This window comes from Eubalaena glacialis, chromosome 1, assembly GCF_028564815.1.
Source record: "Eubalaena glacialis isolate mEubGla1 chromosome 1, mEubGla1.1.hap2.+ XY, whole genome shotgun sequence".
Lineage (NCBI taxonomy): Eukaryota > Metazoa > Chordata > Mammalia > Artiodactyla > Balaenidae > Eubalaena > Eubalaena glacialis.
The window spans coordinates 215110622-215125516 of record NC_083716.1 but is presented as its reverse complement, the minus strand read 5'-3'; the positions used below and the strand labels follow the sequence as shown (position 1 = coordinate 215125516).

The window sequence follows — 14895 nt, the reverse complement described above, 5'->3', positions numbered from 1 at the left end:
TCTGGGTGCTAGTACTCCGTTTGTGAAATATATATATCTTGAAAAAAATTTTGAGTCTAGTTGTTTACATTTTGCTTTAAAAATTTTAGATGGCTATTTCTTTAAAGCTTTGGCACATCAAGTCAGAACACCAAGCTGAAATGACTTGGTTTCTACTATTGATTGGAAAAATGTCTGGCAATGCCTAAACCAAGAGCGTACAGGTAAAGATCTTTCATGGTGGAGTTGAGAAAATTTCATGAATTCTTCCCAGTCCCTGGTATACAATCAATCAGTCCTGACTGGTGCTGATCAGAGCTTTTGTGGAACAGGTTATCTTATAATAGTTTGGTTTCATGTAGACCAGCGATGACATTTCATGGCAGTAACAATATTGGAAAGTAATGACCCCTATGTCTCTAACCTAAGTGTTCATGAAGCAAGATCAATCCTGTAGCCAAATCAGCTAACACTTGCATTGAGGCTATGTTTAATATTGGGCAAAGGACTTTATATGGAATACCTCTTTTTCAAAGTTTATTTTATTGAAATATAGTTGATTTACAATGCTGTGTTAATTTCTACTGTACATCAAAGTGATTCAGTTATACATATATATACATTATTTTTCATGTTCTTTTCCATTATAGTTTATCACAGGATATTGAATATAGTTTCCCTGTGCTATACAGTAGGACCTTGTTGTTTATCCAGCCTACAATTCTTACAAAGAACTATAGGATAGACACAATTATATGTTTAAATGAGTTAATATGTGTAAACTATCTTGCACAATGCCTGATACATACTAACACTCAATAATGTTAGATATTATCACTCCTGTTGTTATTGCTCATATTATTCCCATTTTACATGAAAACACTGAGACTCAGAGAGGTTACATAACTTGTCCAAAGTCACATAACTAATAAGCATGAACGTGTGATACTTGCACAAACAGATTTAAGCATTTCCACATGTTGCCTCTCTCAGGACCACTACATTATATGATCTAGGGACAGGGCAAGACAGTGACCTCAAATTGATAGTACTCCTGCCTAACTAGTTCTGCATCTTAATTAGATAATTGAAGGAACTATTTCTTATTTCCTGTCATAATCTGTAAAATTTAAAGTATAAAACTGATCCAAGCCAGGTAACTTGTACCATAATTTTGTGGAGAATATGGGAGAGTGCGCACTATATATATCAATACATAGACTTGATTTCTTCTAGAATCACAGTCTTAGTCACAACTACTCTTGTTATTATCTTCCTATTTTTTTTTTATTAAAACATAACTAAGTGGGGTGACAGTTTATTTCACTACTACCTTTATCTGAGAACATACCAGTATAATCCATATGGCACTTATGGACTATCATTTTATCGAAAAGTCTCTATGCAGTGAGACTTTAATAGGTGGCTTCTCACAGGACAGTAATCTCTCCATGCTTTTGATCTTATTCACAGGTACTCCAAGGTATCTGGCCACAAATTCCTCACATTTTCATCAATCACTGAGGTAGTGGAAAACTTTTTTTTTTTTTTTAACTTGCATTCACCAAAAGACTGGCTTGGAAAAACATTATTGAAAACTCCTTTTAAATCAGATTCAAGATATTACAGTAGCACCTGCTAGAGTCTGTCAACATTTCCACGATAAACCCTTATTTTCCAGGTTTATTACTTAGCTGTAAAATTTTCCTGTGGACTCTGATACAAAATACAGAATTTCAGCCCAAAGCAATTTTTATTATCATCCCTCAAATATTGAGATTTTTCAAGTCATGATTGTTTTTAAAAATGCCACAAAAGTCAAACACTTTGGGGGACACCCACACATTTTAAGCCTTTTATAAAATGCAACATTAAAAGTAATTTATTTCTCATAAAAAACAAAGAAGTAGATAAGTAGAATTTCAAGGCCTGAAGGGGAAATTTTGTGAGCCCACACAGACTTATTTCCTTATGATTTGGGGGCTAATTTGCTATTTAGATTGAGATTTTTAATATTACTACAATAAGCTTTCAAGAAATTGGCACCACATGGGTCTAAAAGAAATTGGATGGTAGGCAAAGGAGAATTACGATAAAGACTGAACATGCAACCCACAGAAATAATATTCTCAAAGCTACTGATGTTGCTGCAATCTGAGATAATGTCGTGTATTTTGTTTTGTTTTGTTCTCCCTACTGGTAAGCCTAAGAAAGGCTGATAAACAGTTTATAAAGTGTTAAAACATCAGATGGACTACTAAAATCAGGGATTTTATCAGGAAAACAACCCCCGCTGCAACTTAATTGAATTTCTTGTCAACAGAAATTACTACATTGGAAGTTCTAAATTCTTCTATCCCCCAAAACCCATATAACACAGACAGGAAAAATATGGATTATTTATTCTCCAGCTAACTCTTACACCGCTCTAAATAAGAGGTGTTTAAAAGGAAAATACTACCTGGGTGTACTCTTCCCTGTTAGGTCTGAATGAATTTTAAAACCTCTACTTTGGTTCAGATAAGGTGGGTAAATTGGTTACACTTTATATCCTCGAAGAATTGTGATTTCAGGACTTAAAAGGAGTCACTCCTGAGGGAGTTCTGGTCATTAATAATTCTAAAGCACTTGCAATGCGTTCTTGGGTATGTAAAGGGGAATCTGTATTTCGGTATAATGGAGGGAAAAAACTAGATGGAAGAAATTTTACTACCTTGGCCATGCTTAATCAAAGCTATCAAATAACATCATTCCCAATTCCCTAAAGTGGGTGGAATATAATTTAAAATACAAATTTTCAGGACAACCTCTGACTTGCCTCCTATTTTCACTAAGTTACAAATGTAGCAGATGGTATTCTATTAAGGTTTATATGTATCGTAGCATGAACATGACCTGGAGGATAGGGGAGATAGGTATGGATCATAAGGCTGCTTATACTGGTCATAACAAAGTGAATTTGCATGTACATCACTGACAGACCTAAAAGCTGAATTTAAGTTCTTTATAAATTAAAATTATGAATGCAGATTAAAGATGTTAGTCAAAATACACACAGATGTCAGAAGGGAGTTGCCCATGAGATATGGACACTTAAGATTTTTTACTGGCTTCTTTCTAGCCAGGAGCCCAAACTGTAAACATCTGAGTACAGGGAGGTATGCAGAGCCCTTAGGAGGCTATTAACATTTTGAATGAGAGATAAATGGTGATCTCAACAAAAGCAATATTTATGGGCATTAAGAGCAGGAAGACAAGGGGGCTCCTATAATTTACTGGATGATGGATGAATGATTATGTTTGGTGAAATGTTTTATAAATTACCAAACCTAAAATAAATGGCAGATATGCTAGCTTACGTCTAATTTTCGGAGTTTAGCAGACTTCCGAAATAGAAAGCTCTGACAAAATTTATTTGGTCTTTCCTTCCTATATAAACAGTTTTTGACTTGGTCCTCTTTGGTGAAATATGTTCCTTGGCATAATAATGCCTCTTTAGTTCTCTCTGCCTACCTCTGCCTCTGCCTCTCTCTCTTCATTTGAGGCTTCCAATTCAGAGCTTATTTATCTGATAGTCTTTGACCTTGGCTCACATATCATATTGAATATTTAGAAGTATAGTCACCCAAATAGCACAAAACTTCTAGCTAGTATTTGTCCCTAAAGACATAGAAGTATGGCAGTGCCATAGAAAAGAGTTTCCACAAGTCCTGTGAATCACAGTTACAGGGGATGCAGTCAGACTAACAGGGAAATGAGAGGAGAATGGAAAGATTAGGGTGAAGTCAGGATTCAAGAAGTGCCTTCTCCCTTCTTTTCCATTTTACAGTGTCAACAGCCAGCAAACCAGAGCAGAGAGGTAGTTTTCCTGGACTGTTTTAGAGAAAGACTGTTTAGGGGAAGCCACAAAAGACTGCTTCAATCTGATGCCCAAACAGTTGGGACTGAGGGAACTCTTCTAGCAACCTGCAGGCCATGAGCTATGTTTGTCTTTCTGCCTAAGGCACTCACCAATTATGTAAGCTATAAATGTAAGCTGATCTCCCTTCCAGAAGTGAGAGTAAAGGACTTGAGGAATGCTTTCTATGTTTCAGTTTATTAAAGAGGATGAAGAGTTCCTAGGTAGAAGGAAAGTAATAAATCCAAGAAGAAATCCAGAAAATCCAAAGCATCTAGGTAATGGGATCAGTATCAATATAAAAAATATGGACCCTCCCTCCACCATGTATCACATCTTTGGCTTTGGTTCAATTAATCCTTCAAAACTCAGACTCCTCATATGCAAAATGTTGATAATAGAAGTACTTACCTGGTAGAGTTGTGAGCATTAACATAACACAGACCAGTTAATGTATGTAAAGAATTTAATTTAGTACAAGCCTACTGGATTGTAAGAGTTTAATAATGCCTCATACTTAGTGAGAACTTGTTGAACTTCACAATGATAGTACTGATAAAAATGATATAGTAAACAATTAGAACATATGAGTGTCAAAAAAAAAGAGAAAAATATGAATCAATTAAAATTATAACAGCTGTAAGCATCTGCACTTATTCCATTGGATAAAGGCCTGATGAAGAAGAACATCTGTGCCATGGAGAAATAAAAGGATTCACACAACCAATTACAAAGATGTCTCCCCTGAGATTGAGCTTTGCTGCTTAGTTAACCCTTGCTAAGGAAAAGGGAGGCAGCTACATGATCTGACAAGAATATTCAGTGACAGGCTCTTTGTCTGGGTGTATAAGACAAGGCTAGTCAAACCAACCAAATTTAGCTACACATCGTGGTGAAACAAATAATACTATTATACTAACCAAGCTATATCTCCAGGATTTGGACTTTGAGGTCTTGAATAAGAAATTAAAATACAGTCTATGGAGACACAAGGGACAGCTTGATTTCTTCTTATTACTTTAAAAAGAAAGAAGGACATTGGGAATGAACAATAAACTATACAGATGGAATCTAAGAGCAGAATTTTATTTCATTTTTTAAAATTTCATGGCTCATCAAAACTCTGGGCTGTTGATAAGGAAATAGCATGCATCTCCTGAGATCCGAGCAAAATATATTTGACCAGAGATTCCTATATTTGATCAAAGAGGCTTTAAAGAAATAGAGAAATATCACATTGCACCCAATATTCCCCCCAAAAGAGGGAAGTGCAAGTGCAAGTGTAATAGTTTCTTATACATAATCACAAAGAAAAAGACGGAGAAAATTGACCTCTCCGTCCAGAAACAAATAGTGTGTGTGTGTGTGTGTGTGTGTGTGTGTGTGTGTGTGTGTATAATTTACCATGTATGAATTTAAAAGAATAACCATGAAAGGGTTGCTTATCTTTTGGGAGGAAAAAATAATAATCATTCTCTGGTGACCCTACCCAGGATTCAAAAGTAACTACACTATCTCACCATATTATAACACTAGTAGCATTGTGTACTATAACACTAACTATATCCAATTTCTCATGTCCCAGTAACTCATCAGTGAGAAAACAAAACAAACAAAAGCAAATTTTTTTAATGTCCTTTTTTTATTTATCTACCCAGACAGTGAAACTGCTCTCTTAGAAATAATCAGTGACCAAGCCAAAGATAATTTTCCAGTTCTTGTCTTAACCTCTCTGAAACATTCATCAGTCTGACATTTTGCAATTCACTTTGCTTAATATCTTTTTGGGGAAGAAAATAATTCTCTAGTGTCCCTATTCAGGACTCAAAACTCAAATGCCATCTTCTCCTTAAACACTATCCAGCTTTTTCTCTGCTCCTACCAGGTGTTTGCCCCCTCCTGGATGCAGTCCTAGGACTTAAAACATCTCTTTAATATATTACACTGAATTGTAATTATTTGTACAGATTTCTCTCCCTTACTGGGCTGTGATTCTTGAATACTATGTATTCTTTGTGTTTGTGATTCTACCAGTCAGCACAATGTTTACTGCAGAGTGGGTGCTCAAAATAAATATATGGTAAATATATGTTAAAAAATCAAATATAAATATATATGTATATTTGTTACACAAACTCACATATCAGCAGGTGGGTCATGGACAATATGAGTGCAGGTATCTTTATAATAATACTTAGAGAATGAATAATAAGCAAAACAAGCTTGAATTGTTTTCTCAAGGCAATAAATTTGGTATCAGCAATATCACCAAGACTTACTAGATTGGGACTTAGTAGGCATTTTGCATGACTTATGGATATATCAAAGACGTACACAAGAAAACAGCATATAAAATCAAGGACATGTGATGAAGTCTGGTACAAACTTGAAAGTAACATTATCATGAAGGCTACAGTACAGAGTGAGTTGAGGCTATGTAAAGTACAACTAGCAATGGAAAGGATTTCAAAAATTTAAGTTTTCAACATAAGAAAGAATTGTTCCACTGCTTGGGGAACATTAAGTCATGATAAAGAGAACATAAAAACCAAACCAAAACAAAAGAATACGAATAAAATTTAAAAAAACTCTCTTATTTCTGCCTTCTGTCTTAGGGAGAATCATCTTGACACTGGCAAGGTTAGAGGAGGCATATTAGTATGGTACTAAAACATCAAACAGATGAAGAGAGAAACTGACTCAGTCCTTTAAATGACTTCAAATGAATTATATTCCAATGATGTGTAGCTAGCTCCTGGGACCCTAACTAGAATTCCTGAAGCATTACGGAAACCAGGAAGAGGACCAGTAAGCTTTAAGTGTATGAATGATGTTATTTATTTATTTATTTATTTATTTATTTAAAAGCAGACTATGGAAAACTGTATCTGAGTCACTAGTTATTATACAGATGATTCTGAATTCTTAGGTAAGGAAGGATCCCACAGAGATTGAGGTATACTCACTTAAAACAAATGAAATCCACAGGTTTATTAGATGGATGGGTCAGAAAAATTCTACTGACAAGGTATCTCATTTTGGCAAGGTATTTGTAAATTTTTCACCATTGATGAGGACATGAAACATTAAGGGACAATTAAGATTTTTCAGTGCTGGTTTGGTAGAAATAATCTTACCAAATAGCTTTGATTAATATACCAACATCAACCTTGGTGATTCTAGTAGTATATTAGAGACTTTTATTCCTAGCCCTGTTAGGTCATATGTTTTATTGATTGCATGGATGAAGATATGCTTTGCTTTAACTTAGATAAAGCTGGCAGGAATTGATAACATTTTAAAAATGACAAAATCAAATGTTTCATGTATCTGGAGTTAATACTGTGATAAAGATGAGTAAAATTCAGATTCCTATACTACTTTGTTTTATATCGTCAGTGCACACAGTTAAGACAGGGAAAACTGGTTAAACAGTACTGCATATTAAAGAGACTGTGGTTCTGAACTGCAAGAAGTCATTAAATAACGAAATGAAATCATTAAATAATCCAATGAAGTTATATGCTTTCTACCATACAACATACACATGTTCATATTCACATCAAACACATGGGGCTCTCAGATTCCCTGGATATCACATCCATGCATGCCATAAGTTCTAAGAATCCAGACAAAGAACCCTCAGATAGGAGTGCTTTGTTGTGGTACTCTAACACATTATTTCACACTTGACCTTCCTTAGCAAATATACAATGTCTAGAATAAGAAGGTTTGCTGATCCTGTACAGATTATATAGAGAATATTATGCTGCTTTCTGGGTCAATTTTAAGTATAATGAAATTAAGACAAGAGAAACTAGACTAGTGAATGGTCAGAGAATCACACAGCATGAGAAACATCTGGAGAATTTTATGTCTTGGAAACAGACCTTAGTAAGAGATCCAATAATTGTCTTTAAATTTTCAAAGAGTTATAACTTGGAAAAAGAGTAAAATTTTTTTGTTATCTAAAATTTGGTAGAAAAAACACCAAGTGTGGAAATTATAGGAAGGTAGATTTGACTCTTTACTATACAAGGAAGATATACTTAACATCTGGATTTATATAAAAATAGAATGGGATGCTTCATAAAGTTATTATCTCTCTGTCAATGGAAGTATTCAGGTAAAGTATAGATTTTCTCATGCCTGAGGTGTTGTGAAAGGAATGCCTATAGTGGGAGAAGGGAGTACTAGATTATGCTCAAGGCTTCAAGTTGAAGATTCTATGATCCTCTTATATGTTTTAAAGAATACTAAATGACAAAAAGTTTGTACTTATTTTTGTTATAGTGAACAATAAGGAAGAAACCAGTATGGACACCTATTATTGGATGTTTCTGAGTTTGCCTTAATTTATATCTGTTACACAGAGTTAATTTATTTTCATTTAATTTCTTTTTCAGTGCTATTGTTCACGTTATTTTTTTATTAGTTATTTATTTTATACATATTAGTGTATATATGTCAATACCAATCGCCCAATTCATCAGCACCCACCCCACTTTCCCCCCTTGGTGTCCATACGTATGTTCTCTACATCTGTGTCTCTATTTCTGCCTTGCAAACTGGTTCATCTGTACCATTTTTCTAGGTTCCAAATATATGCGTTAATATACAATATTTGTTTTTCTCTTTCTGACTTACTTCCCTCTGTATGACAGTCTCTAGGTCCATCCATGTCTCTACAAATGACCCAAGTTCGTACCTTTTTTATGGCTGAGTAATATTCCATTGTATATATGTACCACATCCTCTTTATCCATTCATCTGTTGATGGGCATTTAGGTTGCTTTCATGACCTGGCTATTGTAAATAGTGCTGCAATGACCATTGGGGTGCATGTGTCTTTTTGAATTACGGTTTTCTCTGGGTATATGCCCAGTAGTGGGATTGTTGGGTCATATGGTAATTCTATTTTTAGTTTTTTAAGGAACCTCCATACTGTTCTCCATAGTGTTTGTATCAATTTACATTCCCACCAACAGTGCAAGACGATTCTCTTTTCTACACACCCTTTTCAGCATTTGTTGTTTGTAGATTTTCTGATGATGCCCATTGTAAATGGTGTGAAGTGATACCTCATTGTAGTTTTGATTTGCATTTCTCTAATAATTAGTGATGCTGAGCATCTTTTCATGTGCCTCTTGGCCATCTGTATGTCTTCTTTAGAGAAATGTCTGTTTAGGTCTTCTGCCCGTTTTTGGATTGGGTTGTTTGTTTTTTTAATATTGAGCTGTGTGAGCTGTTTATATATTTTGGAGATTAATCCATTGTCTGTTGATTTGTTTGCAAATATTTTCTCTCATTTTGAGTGTTGTCTTTTTGTCTTGTTTATACTTTGCTGTGCAAAAGCTTTAAAGTTTCATTAGACCCATTTCTTTACTTTTATTTTTATTTCCATTACTCTAGGAGGTGGGTCAGAAAAGATCTTGCTGTGATTTATGTCAAAGAGTGTTCTTCCTGTTTTCCTCTAAGAGGTTTATGGTGTCCAGTATTACATTTAGGTCTTTAATCCATTTTGAGTTTATTTTTGTGTATGGTGTTAGAGAGTGTTCTAATTTCATTCTTTTACATGTAGCTGTCCAGTTTTTCCAGCACCACTTATTGAAGAGACTGTCTTTTCTCCATTGTATATCCTTGCCTCCTTTGTCATAGATTAGTTGACCATAGGTGCATGGGTTTATCTCTGGGCTTTCTTTCCTGTTTCATTGATCTATATTTCTGTTTTTGTACAAGTACCATATTGTCTTGATTACTGTAGCTTTGTAGTATAGTCTGAAGTCAGGGAGTCTGATTCTTCCAGCTCCATTTTTTTCCCTCAAGATTGCTTTGGCTCTTCGGGGCCTTTTGTGTCTCCATACAAATTTTAAGATTTTTGGTTCTAGTTCCGTAAAAAATGCCATTGGTAATTTGATAGGGATTGCATTGAATCTGTAGATTGCTTTGGGTAGTATAGTCATTTTCACAATATTGATTCTTCCAATCCAAGAATATGGTATATCTCTACATCTGTTTGTGTCATTTTGATTTCTTTCATCAGTGTCTTATAGTTTTCTGAGTACAGGTCTTTTACCTCCTTAGGTAGGTTTATTCCTAGGTATTTTATTCTTTTTGTTGCAATGGTGAATGGGACTGTTTCCTTAATTTCTCTTTCTGATCTTTCGTTGTTAGTGTATAGGAATGCAAGAGATTTCTGTGCATTAATATTGTATCCTGCAACTTTACCAAATGCATTGATTAGCTCTAGGAGTTTTCTGGTGGCATCTTTAGGATTATCTATGTATAGTATCATAGCATCTGCAAACAGTGAATGTTTTACTTCTTCTCTTCCGAGTTGTATTCCTTTTATTTCTTTTTCTTCTCTGATTGCCATGGCTAAGACTTCCAAAACTATATTGAATAAGGGTGTCAAGAGTGGACATCCTTGTCTTGTTCCTGATCTTAGAGAAAATTCTTTCAGTTTTTCACCATTGAGAATGATGTTTGCTGTGGGTTTGTCATATATGGCCTTTATTGTGTTGAGGTAGGTTCCCTCTATGCCCACTTTCTGGAGAGTTTTTATCATAAATGGGTGTTGAATTTTGTCAAAAGATTTTTCTGCATCTATTGAGATGATCATATGGTTTTTATTCTTCAGTTTGTTAATATGGTGTATCACATTGATTGATTTGCGCATGTTGAAGAATCCTTGCATCCCAGGGGTAAATCCCACTTGATCATGGTGTATGATCCTTTTAATGTGTTGCTGGATTCTGTTTGCTCGTATTTTGTTGAGGATTTTTACATCTATGTTCATCAGTGATATTGGTCTGTAATTTTCTTTTTTTGTAGTATCTTTGTCTGTTTTTGGTATCAGGGTGATGGTGGCCTCATAGAATGAGTTTGGGAGTGTTCCTTCCTCTGCAATTTTTTGGAAGAGTTTGAGAAGGATGGGTGTTAGCTCTTCTCTAAATGTTTGATAGAATTCACCTGTGAAGCCATTTGGTCCTGGACTTTTGTTTGTTGGAAGATTTTTAATCACAGTTTCAATTTCATTACTTGTGATTGGTCTGTTCATATTTTCTATTTCTTCCTGATTCTGTCTTGGAAGGTTATACCTTTCTAAGAATTTGTCCACTTCTTCCAGGTTGTCCATTTTATTGGCACAGAGTTGCTTGTAGTAGTCTCTTAGGATGCTTTGTATTTCTGCGGTGTCTGTTGTAACTTCTCCTTTTTAATTTCTAATTTTATTGATTTGAGTCCTCTCCCTCTTTTTCTTGATGAGTCTGGCTAAGGGTTTATCAATTTTGTTTATCTTCTCAAAGAACCAGCTTTTAATTTTATTGACCTTTGCTCTAGTTTTCTTTGTTTCTATTTATTTCTGCTCTGAACTTTATGATTTCTTTCCTTCTACTAACTTTGGATTTTGTTTGTTCTTCTTTCTCTAGTTCCTTTAGGTGTAAGGTTAGATTGTTTATTTGAGATGTTTCGTGTTTCTCGAGGTAGGATTGCATTGCTATAAACTTCCCTCTTAGAACTGCTTTTGCTGCATCTCATAGGTTTGGATCATCGTGTTTTTGTTGTCATTTGTCTCTAGTAGGTAATTTTGATTTCCTCTTTGATTTCTTCAGGGATCTCTTGGATATTTAGTAAAGTATTGTTTAGCCTCCATGTGTTTGTGTTTTTACATTTTTTTCCCTGTAATTGATTTCTAATCTCATAGCATTGTGGTTGGAAAAGATACTTGATATGATTTCAATTTTCTTAAATTTACCAAGGCTTGATTTGTGACCCAAGATGTGATCTATCCTGGAGAATGTTCTCTGTGCACTTGAGAAGAAAGTGTAATCTGCTGTTTTTGGGTGGAATGTCCTATAAATATCAATTAAATCTATCTGGTCTATTGTGTCATTTAAAGCTTGTGTTTCCTTATTAATTTTCTGTTTGGGTGATCTGTCCATTGGTGTAAGTGAAATGTTAAAGTCCCACACTATTACTCTGTTAATGTCGATTTCCTCTTTTATAGCTTTTAGCCTTTGCCTTATGTACTGAGGTTTTCCTATGTTGGGTGCATATATATTTATAATTGTTTTATCGTCTTCTTAGATGGCTCCCTTCATCATTATGTAGTGTCCTTCCTTGTCTCTTGTAACATTTTTTATTTTAAAGTGTATTTTATCTCATATGAGTATTGCTACTCCAGCTTTCTTTTGATTTCCATTTACATGTAATATCTTTTTCCATCCTCTCACTTTCAGTCTGTATGTGTCCCTAGGTCTGAAGTGGGTCTCTTGTAGACAGCATATATATGGGTCTTGTTTTTGTATCCATTCAGTGAGCCTGTGTCTCTTTGGTTGGAGCATTTAATCCATTCACATTTAAGGTAATTATCGATATATATTTTCCTATTACTATTTTCTTAATTATTTTAGGTTTGTTTTTGTAGGTCCTTTTCTTTCTTGTGTTTCCCATTTAGAGAAGTTCCTTTAGCATTTGTTGTAGAGCTGGTTTGGTGGTGCTGAATTCTCTTAGCTTTTGCTTGTCTGTAAAGCTTTTGATTTCTTCATCAAATCTGAATGAGATCCTTGCTGGGTAGAGTAATCTTGGTTGTAAGTTCTTCCCTTTCATCACTTTAAATATATCATGCCACTCTCTTCTGGCTTGTAGATTTTCTGCTGAGAAATCAGCTGTTAACCTTATGGGCATTCCCTTGTATATTATTTGTTGTTTTTCCCTTGTTGCTTTCAATAATTTTTCTTTGCCTTTAATTTTTGTCAATTAGATTACTGTGTGTCTCGGCGTGTTTCTCCTTGGGTTTATCCTGCCTGGGAATCTCTGTGCTTCCCGGACTTGGGTGGCTATTTCCTTTCCCATGTTAGGGAATTTTCGACTATATTCTCTTCAAATATTTTCTCGGTTCTTTTCTCTCTCTCTTCTCCTTCTGAGACACTATAATGTGAATATTGGTGCGTTTAATGTTGTACAGAGGTGTCTTAGGCTGCCTTCATTTCTTTTCATTCTTTTTTCTTTATTCTGTTCCAGTGCTGGCAGTGAGTTCCACCATTCAGTCTTCCAGGTCACTTATTCGTTCTTCTGCCTCAGTTATTCTGCTATTGATTCCTTCTAGTGTATTTTTCATTTCAGTTATTGTATTGTTCATCTCTGTTTGTTTGTTCTTTAGTTCTTCTAGGTGTTTGTCTTTAATTCTTCTAGGTCTCTGTTAAACATTTCTTGCATCTTCTTGATCTTTGCCTCCATTCTTTTTCCGAGGTCCTGGATCATCTTCAGTATCATTATTCTGAATTCTTGTTTCTGGAAGGTTGCCAATCTCCATTTTCATTTAGTTGTTTTTCTTGTTCCTTCATCTGGTACATAGTCCTCTGCATTTTCATTTTGTCTATCTGTCTGTGAACGTGGTTTTCATTCCACAGGCTGCAGAATTGTAGTTCTTCTTGCTTCTGCTGTCTTCCCTGTGGTGGATGAGGCTATCTCAGAGGCTTGTTCAAGCTTCCTGATGGGAGGGACTGGTGGTTGGTAGAGCTGGGTATTGCTCTGGTGGGCAGAGCTCAGTAAAACTTTAATCCACTTGTCTGCTGATGGATGGGGCTGAGTTCCCTCCCTGTTGGTTGTTTGGCCTAATGTGACCCAACACTGGAGCCTACAGGCTCTTTGGTGGGGCTCATGGTGGTCTCCAGGAGGGCTCATGTCAAGGAGTACTTCCCAGAAGTTCTGCTGCTAGTGTCCTTTTCCCCACAGTGAGCCACAGCCACCCCCACCTCTGCAGGAGACCCTCCAGCACTAGCAGGTAGGCCTGGTTCAGTTTCCTATGGGGTCACTGCTTCTTCCCCCTGGGTCCTGGTTTGTAAACTACTTTGTGTGTGCCCTCCAAGAGTGGAGTCTCTGTTTCCCCCAGTCCTGTTGAAGTCTTGCAATCAAATCCTGCTAGCCTTCAAAGTCTGATTCTCTGGGAATTCCTCTTCCTGTTTCCACGCCCCCAGGTTGGGAAGCCTAACATGGGGCTCAGGACCTTCACTCCAGTGGGTGGAGTTCTTTGGTATAATTGTTCTTCAGTTTGTGCATCTCTCACCCACCAGTTATGGGATTTGATTTTATTGTGATTGCGCCCCTCCTACTGTCTCACTGTGGCTTCTCCTTTGTCTTTGGATGTGGGGTATCTTTTTTGGTGAGTTCCAGTGTCTTCCTCTTGATGATTGTTCAGCAATTAGCTGTGATTCTGGTGCTCTTGCAGAGGGAGTCTATTTTCATTTAAATTTCTCAAATTATATTTTGAAAGATGATGGTAATTTCCTAATGTAAGTACACATATAACATCTCACATTTTAAAGAAGATTTTTAAAAAACAGTCCTTGACAATGATTGGAGAAAAAGGAAGTTAGGGAAAGTTACAGAGAAGTTGCCTTTGTATTATAAAATTACACATTGATAAAATACTAAATGAACTTCAATTTTGACTTCTGTTTCATTACTTTTATTAAGGTTGTAACTCAATTCTGCCTGTATTTATGTGGTACAGGTATAAATTTTAAGTTCACTAAAGTATTTTTAATGTTGAGTTGGACTTTAATGTTATATTTGGAAGCTATATTTATCTTGATATCAAAGAATGCACTTTAAGGAAACATACTTTCTTTAACCATCTTCTCTTTTTTCCTGAATAGAAGTTATAGTAACAAAAGCACTTGGAAATCTAAAGTTTTCCTTTTGAAAGAAAATGTTTTTTGTTTGTCTGTTTTTTGGCTGCATGGAGTGGCTTGCGGGATCTTAATTCCTCAACCCGGGATCAAACCCAGGCCCCTGCAGTGAAAGCACAAATCCTAACCACTGGACCACCAGGGAATTCCCAGGAAAATGTTTTTAAAAATGAGGTATTGACTTACGAAAGTGGACAATTTAAAATTTTATACCTCTGAGAAATGCTTTCCAAATTGTCTTATGTTCCTACCTCTCTCATTGCAAAATTACATGGTTTTAAGATATGCTTCTTCTTAGTATTTCTTAAAAGAAAAGTGTTTTTT

General features: G+C 35.5%; 1 protein-coding gene across 2 annotated transcripts in view; it reads left to right on the top strand.

Moving 5' to 3' along the window:
• ERBB4 (erb-b2 receptor tyrosine kinase 4) overlaps positions 1 to 14895 on the top strand; it is a 1117451-nt gene that overhangs the window by 962288 nt on the left and 140268 nt on the right. The window lies entirely within an intron of this gene.